This window comes from Cyprinus carpio, chromosome B14 (genome assembly GCF_018340385.1).
Source record: "Cyprinus carpio isolate SPL01 chromosome B14, ASM1834038v1, whole genome shotgun sequence".
NCBI lineage: Eukaryota > Metazoa > Chordata > Actinopteri > Cypriniformes > Cyprinidae > Cyprinus > Cyprinus carpio.
Window position 1 is genome coordinate 1,871,900 of NC_056610.1, and position 15,286 is coordinate 1,887,185.

Sequence of the window (15,286 nt, forward strand, 5' to 3'; positions counted from 1 at the left end):
TAGATAGATAGATAGATAGATAGATGATAGATAGATAGATAGATAGATAGATAGATAGATTCACCAACTTAATAAAGAACTTTACAGACATTAGTGAAACAGAACAAATAAAGATAGCCTGAGAGGCAGCAGGTGAGTGTGTGTGTGTGTGTGTGTGTGTGTGTGTGTGTGTGTGTGTGTGTGTGTGTGTGTGTGTGTGTGTGTGTGTGTGTGTGTGAGTGAGACAGCAGGTGAATGTGTGTGTTGTGTCTGACCTCAGTGTGTTACCCTACTGTCCACCACAGTGATCCTTAGTATGTTTGTGTGTTTCTATGTAAGTTAAAGACTGTGGTATCAAACATTCACATGTTATAATTTGTTAGTTTAATACTTCTAAAATGTTATAATATTCCATTCTATTACTGTGATCTGTGATAGATAGATAGATAAGAAATATTAAATTGAGTTTGAATGAGTTAGAAATAGTACATAGAAGGGAAGAGTCTTTTCCATGATATTCAATTTTTTTGAGATGCATATGTAATTAGTTTTCCCTTATGGTCAGTGCTCCACGCTCACTGACCTATATATGACATAGTGTCCACACTCCATTCCAGTAGGTGGCGGAAATGTACCATAAGCTAGTTTGCCAACCGCCATTAAACACGAAAGAAGAAAAAGAAGCATGGCAGATGCAACGCAACGTTGACTCCTGGCTATATTTTGAGAGAGGTAAGTAATTAAGTATGTTTCAAAAACAGTTTGTTTTATTAAGTTAGTAAGTTTTTTCAATTGCATATTACATTACAATGGAAAGTTAATGAGGTCTTTCGTGTCCTTTTTCGGTTAAACGTGCTACCGCTAGCACACGTGGCACACGCACTTACCATAGCCGCCCGCGACTCTGCAAGTGATAATCATAGCATGCACCAGAGTAAATATTACGTCAATATGTAATCAATTTTATTGCAGTTTAAAGCCAGAGGATGTTGATGGAGAAGAGGAGCAAGTAGAACGGATTTACCTTGGAATTGGTTGTCATCACAGAACGAGGCAGAGATAATATATTTTATACAGTAATAAAGGCTATGTTGATTAGCATTAGAATATAAATAAGCGTTATTATTTGGAAAATACCAGAGATGGCTTGAAGAACAAATATAAACCGTATATTGTCACGTCGTATGTTTACTGTTCTATACTGTTGGATATTTAAATAATTAACCAGACCGCGAACAGATAAAATCAGCCACGTAATGTTGTTCATAAATGACAGGATTCATATGTCTATTAAAGCCCTGATCACACTGTAACATTCAGTTCTGCTGCTGCTGACCAGAGAGAGCAGTTTACGTACATGAAACATCTTTACGAAGTATTTGAAGAATTGTATTGTTATTTCTGTTACAGACATTCAAATAAACACAGAAGTACTGAAATAAAACCAAAGTAGTTCGGATATAAACACTACAGAACTGATCAAAATAGATTACACCTTTTTAAAGTTTTAAAGCTTCAAATAGTTTGTATCAATTACAACGTATTGCCATTTTTCTGATTTCTCTAGTGGAACGCGGCCCACTTGGATGTGATGTTATTCCCAGCCTGGACATCTGGTTTCCAAGGTAAATCACATCGACCATAGCATTCATTGTTATTTTTGTCTGTTAGCTTTAATACTTTAACTCATAATACTTTAAGTTTCTACAGCATTAAGGGTTTATCTATAAATGTATGAGTGGTTGGGAGGTATGAAATGATCAGACTCCGTTATTGTGCAATGCAATTAGGAATTTATCATTTAGAACTAGGAATTACACAAATAAATCATCTGCAATCATTCAAATTATTAAAGTGTTACTAAGAAGAACAAATAAGAAATTAAACATTTAAAAACTATAAACAAAATGATTGAACATTACACAATATTAGGTTGAACATTACTTACAGATTAAATTTAATTATTTAGTGAATTTAAATTATTTAGATTAAATTACAGAAAAGTAAAAAAAAAAAAAAAAGAAAAGAAAAGAGTAAAAAAAAACCTTAAAGGGATAGTTCACCCAAAAATGAAAATTTGATGCTTACCCCCAGGAAATCCAAGATGTAGGTCACTTTGTTTCTTCAGTAGTTAAACATCTCAGTTTGTGTTCTGCTGAAGAAACAAAGTCACCTACGTCTTGGATACCTTTGGTGAAAGCAGATAAACATCAAATTTTCATTTTTGGGTGAACTATCACTTTAACCAATGTCTTCAACATTCAGTTGGATCAACAGTCGAATGGATCAAGTGATTCCATGCTCTCAGCTGGGTCCAGGGATGCCATGTCTCCATCAGGTGATTCCCCACTCTGGCCAGGATCTAGGGATGCTGCAGCTTGAATTGGATCAAGTGATTCCCCACTCTGGCCAGGATCTAGGGATGCCCCATTCTGCAGTAGATTCAGCGATCCCTCACTTTTAGGTGAATCCATGCATTCTATGTTAAGAACATGTCTTTGTATGTGCCTGACTTTCATTTTTATTGGTAGTTGGTTTACTAGGTCATCAGGGTCGCCTGCATAAAAATGGGCTGGGACAGCATAGTCGTCCAGCCTACTGTCGAGAAGGATGAGCTTGTCATTTTTTTCTGACACCCCAATTATCTCAAGTTCTTCCTCCTGGATCTGCCGGTCAGTAATCTGGAAAAAAATAAAAACAATTCACGTGTAGGCTAAAGGTTAGTGTTTTGGTAATAATGTAGTCTTTGGCCACTAGTATTTTCACCATCTAAAAATTGTTTAAAATCAGTTATTATTTGTATCTTTTGCTTTAGTGTGTCAGTAGTAAATGTCTTTTTACATTTCTAAATCTCTCTGGAACGACATGAAGAAACAGTTTTCAAGATGCTTCAAGAAACCAAGCTGCAAAGCTATAGTACTGTTCAAAGTTTTAGGCACTTGTGTAAAAATGATGTAAAACGAGGATGCTGTCATAAATAAATAAAATTTCTTTATTAATTATCTTCTATTAAATAATTTAAATCAACATTTGATGTGAGCATCCTTTGTGTTTAAAGCAGCTTTTGCCATCTGTGCACTTGAGCAGAGTTTCTCAGGAGCTTTGCAGGAAGGTTTCTTGAAGCGTCTCAGAGACACAATTCTTCTGGATTGAGTGTCTCAGTTTGTTCTGTTTCTTCATGTCATTCCAGACAGACTGATGATGATCAGATCTTTGTGTCGAGGAAACAAAAATCTCACTAGATTAATACATTTAATGGCTAAATGAATGTTTGGAAATGTTAACTGTTATTTCCTACTGACACACTACATCAACGGTTTTCAATTCCAGTCCTGGGGGACCCACATTTTGCATGTCTCCCTTATTTAACACACTTGATTGAGATCATCAGCTCATTAATTCAGTTCATGGATCTCTCTCCTGATGAGCTGATTACTAATGTTGGGTACACACTAAAAGATTTTTAAAATTTTTAAGGTTTTACTCCTATAGTGTCCTCAGGGTTCCCCCCGCACATCAGGATTTCTGATCGTATATATTCAACATGTTGAATATTTACGATTCGTGGTCAGGGCACCTCTGACGATCTTCCAAACCAATTCAGTCACTCTTAACACACCTCACACCACAGGAAAATCTGATAAGGTAATCTTTACAGCCACCAAGATAATCGGGACATTACCTACGATTGTCAGAAGGGGAGAAATCAGCCCAATTATCTTGTGGTGTGTACTCAGCATAACTTTTTTTTTATCTGGTGAAAATAGTAGTCGCCTCAACGATTTTACCAGTGCTATAAGAACACTGCTACACTTTAGCAGTTGTAGTTTGCACAATAAGTCGCTATATTGATTATTGCAACAGGCCTATGGATGAGTGTTGTGCATGTGCAGCATATAATGTTTACCTTCACAGTTGTGTAGTTGGAAGAGGCAAATTTGCCCTTTCCATCTGGTGTTATTGTTGCCTTTAGGTGAGTGAGCTCTACCATGTCCCCAACATACAGCTCACTTAGTGCCTCTTCTCTCCACAGTGAAAAATCGTGTACTGTGGAACCACATTTAATCCGCAGATCCAGGATGGGCACCTGTCCTCTGGTCATCCTGGCGACTTCAACCTGGAAAATGACACACAGTCGAGGACAATACAGGTGAAGTTTGTTTCTCAGTGCTGGTCCAGGAGTCCTTCAACACTGAATATTTTAAGTATATTCCTTATAATGTATTCCCAATCAAGCTTAATTCACCTAAATTGTGTATGTCAGAAAAGCATGTTGGCGGTCTCCAAGAACACAAGTACAATAGGGGCTTTTGCACTGGGTAGTTATAGGAACTCAGTTATAGGAACTAGGTTTCGGAGATGGAATGTAGGCATATAAATTGAAATAGAAAAAGAAGGGCTACATATAACTGAGGCTGAGAAAAGAACACAACACAAAGGTGACAGCTAAATGTTATTCACATTAGCATTTTTGTACGTTTATGTCTTGTAACACTTTAAAATACCGTGTAGTAGTTTCTTATGGCATGCAATAAGTTTAGACCCTATTCTGACCCTGAAATCATTCCCAGTTCCTGTGGGGTGCACATGCCAAAAAGTAAGTATGCCCGCCAGTACAGTAGTTCAAGGAATTATGAAAATGTTCCTCCAGTGGAAATGCCCCTTATAGCTTATAGTTGCTTATATTAAGTAAATCAGGATAACTGCTCTTAAAGTCACTCACTTTTTCTATTTGCCCCTGGAGACTCAGGTAGCTCCTGTTGTTAAAAATGTCACCTTCTTCACCAGTCTTTAGTGGGGAAGGTGGACAGAGGGCCTCCTTTGCTGCTTTCTTGGCCTCCTCCGTTATGGCCAGTGGAGTAGTTTTAAATTTTATTGTTGTTTGATTGACAAACAAGCATGGCCGCCCGTATTTGTGTGAGAGGGTGAAGTTCTTTACCACATATGACTGCCCCTCTTCGAACTCTGGGTTACTACCATTTCTAACCGAAAGATAAACTGTCTCCCCATCAGTGAGTGCACAAAAAGTGGTGATCTTATACGTGCCGACATGTATTTTATTATTGTTCCTCACAAATGTCAAAGCCTTTTGACTTCTGCAGGTGGCAACACACCTTACACGAAGTGGTGCTGGGCGACTGTATGGGGTTGTCATCCTAAGAAAGATACAAAAAAAGCAAAAAGGAATTATTTAAATTTCTATATAATATATAACACATATATATATATATATTATATATATATATATATATATATATATATATATATATATATATATATATATATATATATAAATATATATATATATAATAATATATATATATATATATATATATATAATATATATATATATATATATATATATATATATATATATATATATATATATATATATATATATATATATATATACAGTGTTTCCCACAGCCTTACATTCTATTTGTGGCGGCACTCCCCGCCCCCATATATATATAAATAATAGTATATATGCGAATTAAATTTCTGCCAGCAGAGGGCGCTTTAAGCGCGGGAGAGATAAAGGTTTCTCCGGTAATGGCTGTATACAAAGCAGCACTAATCCACAAACGCTGCTTTATCAGGCATTACAGGCAAGATTAAATGAAAATTACATCGAAAATGTTCTGAAAACAGTCTGTTTCCTTCTGAAATACCGTGATATAAAAAGGGAGGGGGACATGCAAAATGTGCAGAGCAGTAGGTCCCGAGGAACAGGATTGAAAACCACTGATTTAAAGGCTGTAAGGGTTTCATGACAATGAAAAATAGTGTGACCAGATATTTGGATTATTTTGACTGGATAATGTTATTTCATTTATTTAATTTCATAAGTTGTCAGTGGACATCAAATTGTATCAGTGACTGTTAAAAGGTTATGAAGATATGATGGCAGTAATGACAGTTGATAGCATACTGCCTGACAGGATAGCACTTTTCATCTCCATAGGATCTTGTCTCTTGCTGTCTTTTTATTTATTTTTTTACTTTGACAGGATTTTCTCTCTTTTTTTTTTAACTTCATACTTCACAGATATGTAGCGTTATTTATTCGTTCATGTAATTGATGTATTTATTGAAAGTTACTGATAATATTTCTTGTGAAGTAAAGATTTACCTTAGTAAATGAGATTTCCTGTCTGAGATTCCTTTTCCCGCCTCTTTTTTTTTTAAAACTTATACTTTTTTTACTTTGACAGGATTTTCTCTTTTTTTTTTACTTCATGCTTCACATTAATTTATTCATTCGTTCATGTAATTAAGTTATTTATTGAAAGTTTTTGATAACATTTCATGTGAAGTAAAGATTTACCTCAAATGAACCTAACCCTTACCCTACAGACGGCCCTCAAGGTAAATCTTTACTTCACAGGAAATTTTATCAAGAACTTTCAATGAACAAGTCAATAACAAGTCTTTTTTTTTTTAGATTTACCTCAGAAAATAAACTTACCTGTCAGAGAGTGGGAAAAGTGCTGTTTCTGACAGGAAATTTCTTGTGAAGCCAAGATTTACCTCTCAGAGAAAATTAGATTTCCTGTCAGGGATTCCTTTTTTCCCCCTCTTTAAAAAAAAAACAAACAAAAAAAACTTTAATTTGAGTTTTGGGTAATTTGAATTTATTTATTCATTCATGTAATTAAATTTATTGAAATTTATTGATAACATTTCTTGTGACGATTTACCTCAGAAAATGATTGTCTTCATAATCTTTTAAAAATCATTAATGCAATTTGAAATTAGTTCAGAAAATACTTTTTCCAGCCAGAAACCCTTTTCTCAGACCAAATCCTGTCAGAATAGGTTTTATTATATTACAATCTCTGTTGTCAGCCTATCGTGTCATATGAAGTTAGGCCCCCGTCACTTTAATTTTATTGGAAGAATTTATTTTGTAGTTGTAAAGTTATAATAACTTTTAAACATTGTTTGTAGAAAGTAAAAAGTGACTTACCTCAGAAAATAGGTTGTTGCTGCTGCAGAGTAGTCAGTGGGTCAAGTGAAAGGGGGTAAGTGGGTGAGTGGTCTTAAACTTGGCAGCAGTCCAATCAGGTGACGTCGCCAAGGCACATGATCAAGAAGGTAAATTTTCTCCCTCTCCCCTTCCCCTTCCCCTACCCCTACCCCTCCCCCTTCCCTCTACCCCTCCCTCTCCCCCCCACCGCTCTCTCCTACCCCTCCCTCTCCCCCTACCCCTCTCCCCACCCCTCTCCCCCTACCCCTCTCCCCTCCCCCCCACCCCTCTCCCCTACTGTCAGGGCCCAGGTCTGGCAGTATTGTTCTAGCAGGTCCAGGTTCTGCTGTAAACCATGTTGAGTGGGAGACAGCAGAACCAGATCATCAGTATACAGCAGGCATTTGATCTGTGAGTTTTGTAGAGTGAGGCCAGGGGCTGCAGATCGCTCCAGACTAGTGTTGGCATGGTGCCAAAATTTCAGTTTTCGGTACCAATACCAGTGAAAATCCAAGGTTCTCGGTACCAATGTAAAACACAAAAACATGCTAATTAAAAAAAATGGACTATACTTTCATTTAACCCAAACTGTGTCCTTATTTTATTTTAAAGGGCTTTTGATAGCAACTAAGTTAGCTAAAAAAAAAAAAAGCCCAGAACTGCTTTTCTGACTGATATGACACAATGCTAACCATTTGTACATTCTGTAACATGGATATTTTAGATTCACAATTAATTTAAAAGCCTCTGGTGTGTAAAAATAGTAAATATATGTCCTCCGTTTTTTTTTTTTCCAATCTAATGAAAGTTACAGGAGCATTAAATAGTTAATAAAGAAAATTTGTGTCTGTTTGTACTTTATTAAACAATGTTTGGAAATTACTTTCCCATATTTCTCCATTTTGGATTGCCAATTGGTCATGATCAGTTTTTTTTTTTTTTTTTTTTTTTTTTTTTTTCAGATTGTTCCAATTATCCCAAAATTGGTTTGTGTTCACTGACTTCTCAGTTATTGTCAGTTGTATTGTGCTGTTTTTGGTCCTAAGTGTATGTTCGTATTGTTTGTGTTTCATAGTAAAAACGGCGGATCTCTGCATTATTTGGATCTCTGTGTTTCTGATTTGACAATGTTTGCAAACATATTGACTTTGTCCTTCTTTATATGTACATGATCGTACAGGTCTCTGATTGTGATAGAGGGGTGATGAGCCAGGTGCACATTGGGCAGGTGAGCACATCCTTTAAACTCCTAGACCTTTGTAGGGACCATAACACTGTAATTGTTTGTGAGGGTCAAGTGTTCTTGCTCATATAGAGAAATATCATGGCAACCAACAAGTGAGAACATTGTACTGGTCCTCACTAGTTAGAAAGGCATATAATGTTTTAATTCAAATCTAGTGTTTTGCACATGTTGGGTAGGTACATCATACTTTTAACTTGATATTAATGTGGTCATGCAGCTAACAAAGCTAATTTGTCCTTTGTTTGTTTTTCTACAGTACATTGGATGCCTCCCGGAATTTTTTTTAATTTTTTTTATTAATTTGATGCATTTATTATTTTTTATGACATATTATAATGTATTATTTAAATAACTTAATGAATTTATTTATTTGTAAATTAATTTATTACTTATGAAATATTTCTATTATAATAATGCATGTATTTAAATTTGTAAAATGAACATTTTTATAATGAACTTGTTTATGAATTTACTTTATTTCTAAATGAAGTTGTTTTTGATGAATTAACTTTATTATAATAATGTATGTATTAAAATTTACTTTTTCCCAATAAAACCTAACTTACTCTGGGCGGTTACTAGGGTGTTGTGCGGTTTCTAGGTTGGTTTGGATAGTTGCTAGAGTGTTGATAGATAGATAGATAGATAGATAGATAGATAGATAGATAGATAGATAGATAGATAGATAGATAGACAGACAGACAGACAGACAGACAGATAGACAGACAGACAGATAGATAGAAATAGTCAGATGATAGAAATAGATGATATAATATATTTCAATTATAATGTCTATTTTTGTCAATAAACTGTACTGGATGGCTACAGTGTATAGCTCATAATAATACATTAAAACAATAAGCGCACTGAAAGTGGTACAGATATTCTAATGTCTAATTAGCTGCCAAACTTCTGAAGTGTTTTTTTTTTATTATTATTACATTTGGTCAGATACTTGTGAATAAATTATTTGTGATTATTTACTCCATGCTGTTATTAATTATTTGATTATGAGGGTATTATGTTTTAGTGTAAACAAATATAAAAGCTGGCCAATGAGACACTGGAAATCTGCATAACTAATGAGCTGTCAATCATTCTGGATTCAACCGGTCCCGCGGTCTTTCCTTCAGGTGTGTCCTGAAAGATTTCTGAGGTAATTTTTTAATTAAAGATTATCAAAATAGGTGTTGGTCAATGAATTTTAAGTAGTTAAACTTATTTATTTAAATATAAATGTTTTGTTACTGCTAAAACACGAATAATATGTTAATTTCCGTTAAGTATTATGATAATTCGTAAGGAGATTGTGTAACGGTTTCTGTCTTGCGTCTAATTTGTTCCTCTTGTCAAAAACATTAACTGATGTGCCCAATGTACGATATTTGATGGATAATCAGGAACAAAACGCCAACTTTACTATGAAATGAGCCTCAGATGTATACACTGAGGAAAAAATAAGTTACCTCCCGTACAGTCGTGAATAAACGATGTCCCTCAGGACTTTTAGCTCAAAAGTGGGCACAACTGGACAAATATTGATGGATTGTCATATGTTTACTTAACATTCATTTTGAAATTTTACCAAAAGCAAGGTGATGTGAGCATTATGAAGCGCTAAACACTCTCAATGTCTGTATCATTCATACTCGACGCCTGAAGGGCGCCCTCGCGCAGCAAGTCCACAAGTTAATGCCACTTAGTTATTCTTATGAATAGAAGCTTATGTCCATCCGTCCATACCTGTATTATTTGACCTATTTCTCCCTTTTCCTTATGTGCAAACAAACTGTTGCTCCTGCTGTATAAGTATTTGATGGACAGCCTAACAGATTCTTCGTATTTGCACTTAATTATCATTGCAAAAACCTACCCTCACTAGTTTCAAATTGTATAACAACAGAATGATTTGCAGAGATGAAGAACATGGACATATATTGTGATGTGTTTTTGCTTGCATTTACCGTAATTTGTTGCTGTTTTGTAGTTTGTGGTAAATCAATAATTTATTTATATATTTAGAATTTAGATTTTCGTAAGATTCTGATCAGTCAATTTACGTTTAATAAGTTATTCTAATACATGTCAGTACAAACAAATCTATGTAATATTTGATCCTCATATTAATGAATCATATAAGTGATTTCTTCTTTTTCTCCCTTTTGCTTGACTGTAAATCTGTTGTCTCTGCATCTTTGGTTGCCAGATCATTGCATCTTCTGTGGTAAGTTATCTTTTTAACTGTCTGGCATTAACTGACTTAGGTTTTGCATCCATTTCTCAAAATGTAATACTCACTTTTATTAACCCTTCATTTTTTAAAAAGGATAACGCTTAAGATGTTTGGGGTCAGATTGACCCCAAACTTTTAAGGAGCGATTGCATAAGAAGGAAATATACATTTTTTTATATGGAAAACCATATATCATTTTTTTTATTTACTTCTCAACTATACATTTAAGCTGTGTTTTTGTGGAAATTTTGAAGTTTTTTACCTATTTACTGCACAATTACATAACTAGGCCATAAACTGGCACATGGAATATGATTTTTTTTTTTTTTTAAGAAAAAAACACTTAAATATTGATCTTAATTAAATCTAAATAGTTTTTGGAGATTGCTCTATGTGTTAGGGATAGAATACTGCCATCTGGAGGTTAGTCGAAAAACTTTTTTTCTTCTAGTTAAGGAATTAAAGTGCAATGACCACATGTATCCAATAGAGGTCCATAGAGACTCATTCATTTTCACGTCATTTTTCTTGATGCTTCAACTTCTCCTCACAACTTTGATATATATTTTGTGAATATACATTTAAACATTTTTAAATAGATAAAAAAAATCTGTATTTTTGTCAAAGTTAGAGTTTGTTGTTGTCTGATATATTTTGAATTATATGCTTTTGCAAATTATTATACATTTGCAGAAACATTACAAGTCACCACTATGACATGACTGTAATCACACATTATTTATTTCAGAAAATTATTTATCAGCAATTATGGAACATGCTTGTTCCATTGTTGCATATGTGACATTTTTCAGATTTATGCCAGTTTAGTGTGTGTGTGTGTGTGTGTGTGTATGTGTATGAGATAGAAAGCTCGTTCCACTTTGTGTTTATGCTCTAGGACCAGGCCTTGGTTTATATGTAGAAAATTTCAGATTTATAGTGGATTTACAAAATTTTAAAAAGTCATTTTTTTCATTTTCTCATTCATTTTCAATGTGGGGTCATTTTGACCCCAAACACCTTAAATGGTAATTTTTTTTTTTTACACACCTTTAGAACAACCAAATCAAGCCCAGTTTTTTTTGTGCATGTTAAGATAGATTATTTAGGAAAAGTCACAGAGTTTCATGCGCCTGAGATGAAGGTAACACTTTTAAAAAATGAAGGAAAAGTCCAGTGGGGTCAGAATGACCCCAAACAGTGATTTAAGGGTTAAGTACTTAACATTAGAATAACATTTGTGTGCAGAAGATCTTAATGTTTACTTATTATTTTTTAGGTTGTGTTGTCCTCCTTCCTCCTCCCTACTGCCAAGTGGTCATCAGAATCTTCTTTTAAAGGTAATTCACATACACACACATATATATGAGTCAAAATGAGCAATGAGTCACAATGAGCAAGTTTAAAAAAAAAAAGTTATTTTTATTTTCACATTCTCAATTAAAATACCTTCAAAAAGACATATGAATGATAAAAATTGATTTAATTAAAAAGGTATCGAAAAAAGTATCGTTCAGGAACCAGTATCGAAGTCAAGGTATTGATATCGAAAATTTCTGAACAATACCCAGCCCTAGTAGCTTTTTATTTCTTTTCATTTATTTACAGGGTTGAGGCTGCATTGGCTGTCTATGCAAGTAACATACGCACAACATGTTAATCAGACATATCTTTATTTTGACATGTACAATTCTACATGTTCTGTAGCTTTTACATAGACATAGCTGTCTTAGCGTTTAATGTATATAATATAATGAGATATGACACATTTAGCTATTAGTCAAAATTAGTCAAAAAGTTTATTTTGAGAGGCATTTGAAAGTTCATGTAAATGTGTTGAGTAAAAGGTTTCATAGCTTAAATGAACAGCTTGAGATGTGAACAAAACTGCTGTCTTTTTTCCTACAGTAGATTGGGCATCTTTATTTCCATCAATGTAAGAACTATTTTTAAATTTATTGGGATAGCATCATCAACAAAAAATGCAGTTAATTTCATACAAATGTAATTCAGTCATATGCATTTTGTATTTATTTGTTATTACATTGTCCCCCTCTGTACAGTAAATAACCATTTTAGAAATTATTATATTAGAATTTTCATTATTGTTTCATTACAGTTTATTTAACTGCTTAGTCAATTTATTTTTTTTAAAGTGCAATTTTGTATTCCTGTTTAAAGAATGTTATTAACTTGTTCTTTTCTGCGTGTGTGTGTCTCTGTGTGTGTGTGTCCTTTACTGTCCTGTCCTGTCCTGTCCTATCCATACCTTGATATCCATTTTTCACTCAAACTTTTATCTTGCTTCAATCTCTACCTCTCGCCCATTCTATTCTTTCTCTTACAAACCAAAAAACAACCTGCTGGCTGCTAAACACCCAAACGCTGCTGCACTGCTTGCTGCTTCGCTTGCTTGCGACCCAAACGCAATCTTACCCAAAATGCAAAACCCAAAACGCATGAACCCAAACGCAAATGCAAGCTTGCTAACGCAACTTGAAAAATAAAGCCACCCGAAAATACTTGAAACCACAAAAACTCTTTGAAAACCAAAAACTCTTTGAAAAACCTGACTGTGAAAAACTTGAACATCAAACCCAGGTGAGAATAGTGAACTACACATTCAGAAAGTGTGAAGAAATTTCCAGATTTCACAACGTTGGAATATCAACTCTTTAAAGTACACAATCATTTTTTGATTAACTTCACATTAATTTACTGTTGTCTTGTTATATATCAAATATTTAACTTCTGTACATCTACATAAAAGCATTATCTGTGTTCTATTTCAAGTTTAATTGGACATAAATATATTTATCCATTACTCAGACACATTTGCTTGATTTCCAGTACTGAAACATTGCCATGCCAAGAAAAGGAAAGAGAAGTGAATCACAGAAACAGCGCAGAAAGCTACAGTCTTCATTGGGCACCAGTAACAGTACCAACTCTGTATCAGGTATGAGTGAGGAAAACCCGTACGTGCTGTCTGTTATAGCATCTCACTGTCAGACCGATGCGAGGTACAGTGTGTACTCCAGAGGCCGTCAGTGTACTTGTAATTCCTTAATGTTCCTAGCAGTCCATAATGAACGAAATGAGCTACAGAGTTTCGATTTAGATGCCATTTTACAGAAAGGAGATGCAGTTTACACTAGTGTCAAACGAGCTCTGCAAAGCAAAGGAAAATTTGTGGGTAATTTTTTAAATTTTGACGAGCTACCAAAGACAGTTGAGACAAACTCCCGCTGCTACAACATCCTGAAACATCCCCAGAGGTTTGGATTTCTGAGAGATACACCTGCTCTAGGCAACTATGAAAATCTTGAGAATACTCTGCAGTGTCTCAGAGCTGATGTGAGTGATGCTTTGCTGTTGTGTGGAGGCTCATGTATCGCTGTATTCAGAGATCGATCAGGGAGGTTTGGTTATTTTGATTCTCACTGCAGATCAATATATGGAATACCTGTTGAAGAAGGCACAGGTACAGCTATATTCCTGACGTTTCATCAATTACAGGATCTTGTGGACAGGCTTTTAATATTGTATCAAGGGTGTTTCGATTTGAGAGACCAGGAAGAGTTTGAGCTGCTGCCTGTATCATTCATTAGCATGATGACTGAAAGCTGTGTACGTACTGTAGTCTCCCTGAACTGCTGTGATCTTGAACATGATGTGCAACCATCCATCTCGTTTGAGAAAAAATATCTGTCAAACAATGAACAATGCACATCTGCTGATGTCCCACAACAGTATGTTCAAGTCCAAGATCCAGTTCAACAACTCTCTGAGACTGGTGTTAACAGAGCCACATCAACTGATGAACAAGCCCCCTTGACTGAAGTCTCCCTGAACTGCTGTGATCTTGAACATGATGTGCAACCATCCCTCTCATTTGAGAACAAAGAGAACAAAGCTCTGTCAAATGATGAACAATGCTCATCTGCTGATGTCTCACAACAGTATGTTCAAATCCAAGATTCAGTTCAACAACTATCTGAGACTGCTATTAACAGAGCCACATCAACTGATGAACAAGTCCATTTGATTTATCAAGATAAAATGGAAGTTAAAATTACTGTCACTCAGAATCCAGATAAATCTAAAAATTTACCATTGAGTGAACCCTCTCATAACCTACTGTCACAGAATCAATTGGCATTGTCAGCTCCAAATCACCAGAATTCACAATTCACAGTCAAGCAGAAAGAAAAACTGAACAAGACTCGAAAAAGAAAGTCATACTATAAAAAATGGCATAAAGAAATGGTTCAGAGGCAAGGTGTTTATGACAAAAAACAGGCTGTACGTGAAGTCTATGATTATAAAACTAGTAGTGAATACAGACAAAGACATAACCAAGCCATGAAGAACAACTATTGGAATAATATTACTTATAGAGAAGAACGCAAACAAGCAATGAAAAACAACTATAAAAATAATGAAAAATACAGACAAAATAAAAAGTGTAAAATAACCTTAAATTACAAAAATGATAAACAATACAGGGAGAGACAAAAAAATTATATCATTCAGAATTACAGGAATCGGGAACAATTCAGGGAGAGACAAAAGAATTATGTCATTCAGAATTACAGGGACAATGTTAAGTATAAGGAACAACTTAAGCAAAGTCTTGTTGACAGATATTTAAAAGATCCAATTTTTAGGCAAAGGCAAAAGGACCATTACACAAACCGATGCAAAAATGATCCTAACTTCTATAAAAGAAGGAAAGACATTTTTAAACTGTATTATCACTGTGATGCTCATTTTAGGGCTCGTCAGAAAGAATATTATTTATTCAAATCTAAATGCAAAACATCTGCGCTTAAGGTACTTCACAAAGTACATTGTG

The 15,286-nt window shown here is 34.7% G+C and overlaps 1 long non-coding RNA gene across 2 annotated transcripts; it reads left to right on the forward strand.

Moving 5' to 3' along the window:
* The first annotated feature begins 597 nt into the window (after nucleotides 1-597).
* Nucleotides 598-8,477, forward strand: LOC109078516. Of its 2 annotated transcripts, XR_006156388.1 has the most exons (7): nucleotides 598-711; nucleotides 1,547-1,604; nucleotides 2,245-2,443; nucleotides 2,511-2,651; nucleotides 4,013-4,129; nucleotides 8,130-8,177; nucleotides 8,452-8,477. It is a non-coding gene; the product is annotated as an uncharacterized LOC109078516 (long non-coding RNA). The 2 variants fall into 2 exon arrangements; XR_006156389.1 differs by lacking the exon at nucleotides 2,511-2,651.
* Nucleotides 8,478-15,286: the final 6,809 nt, after the last annotated feature.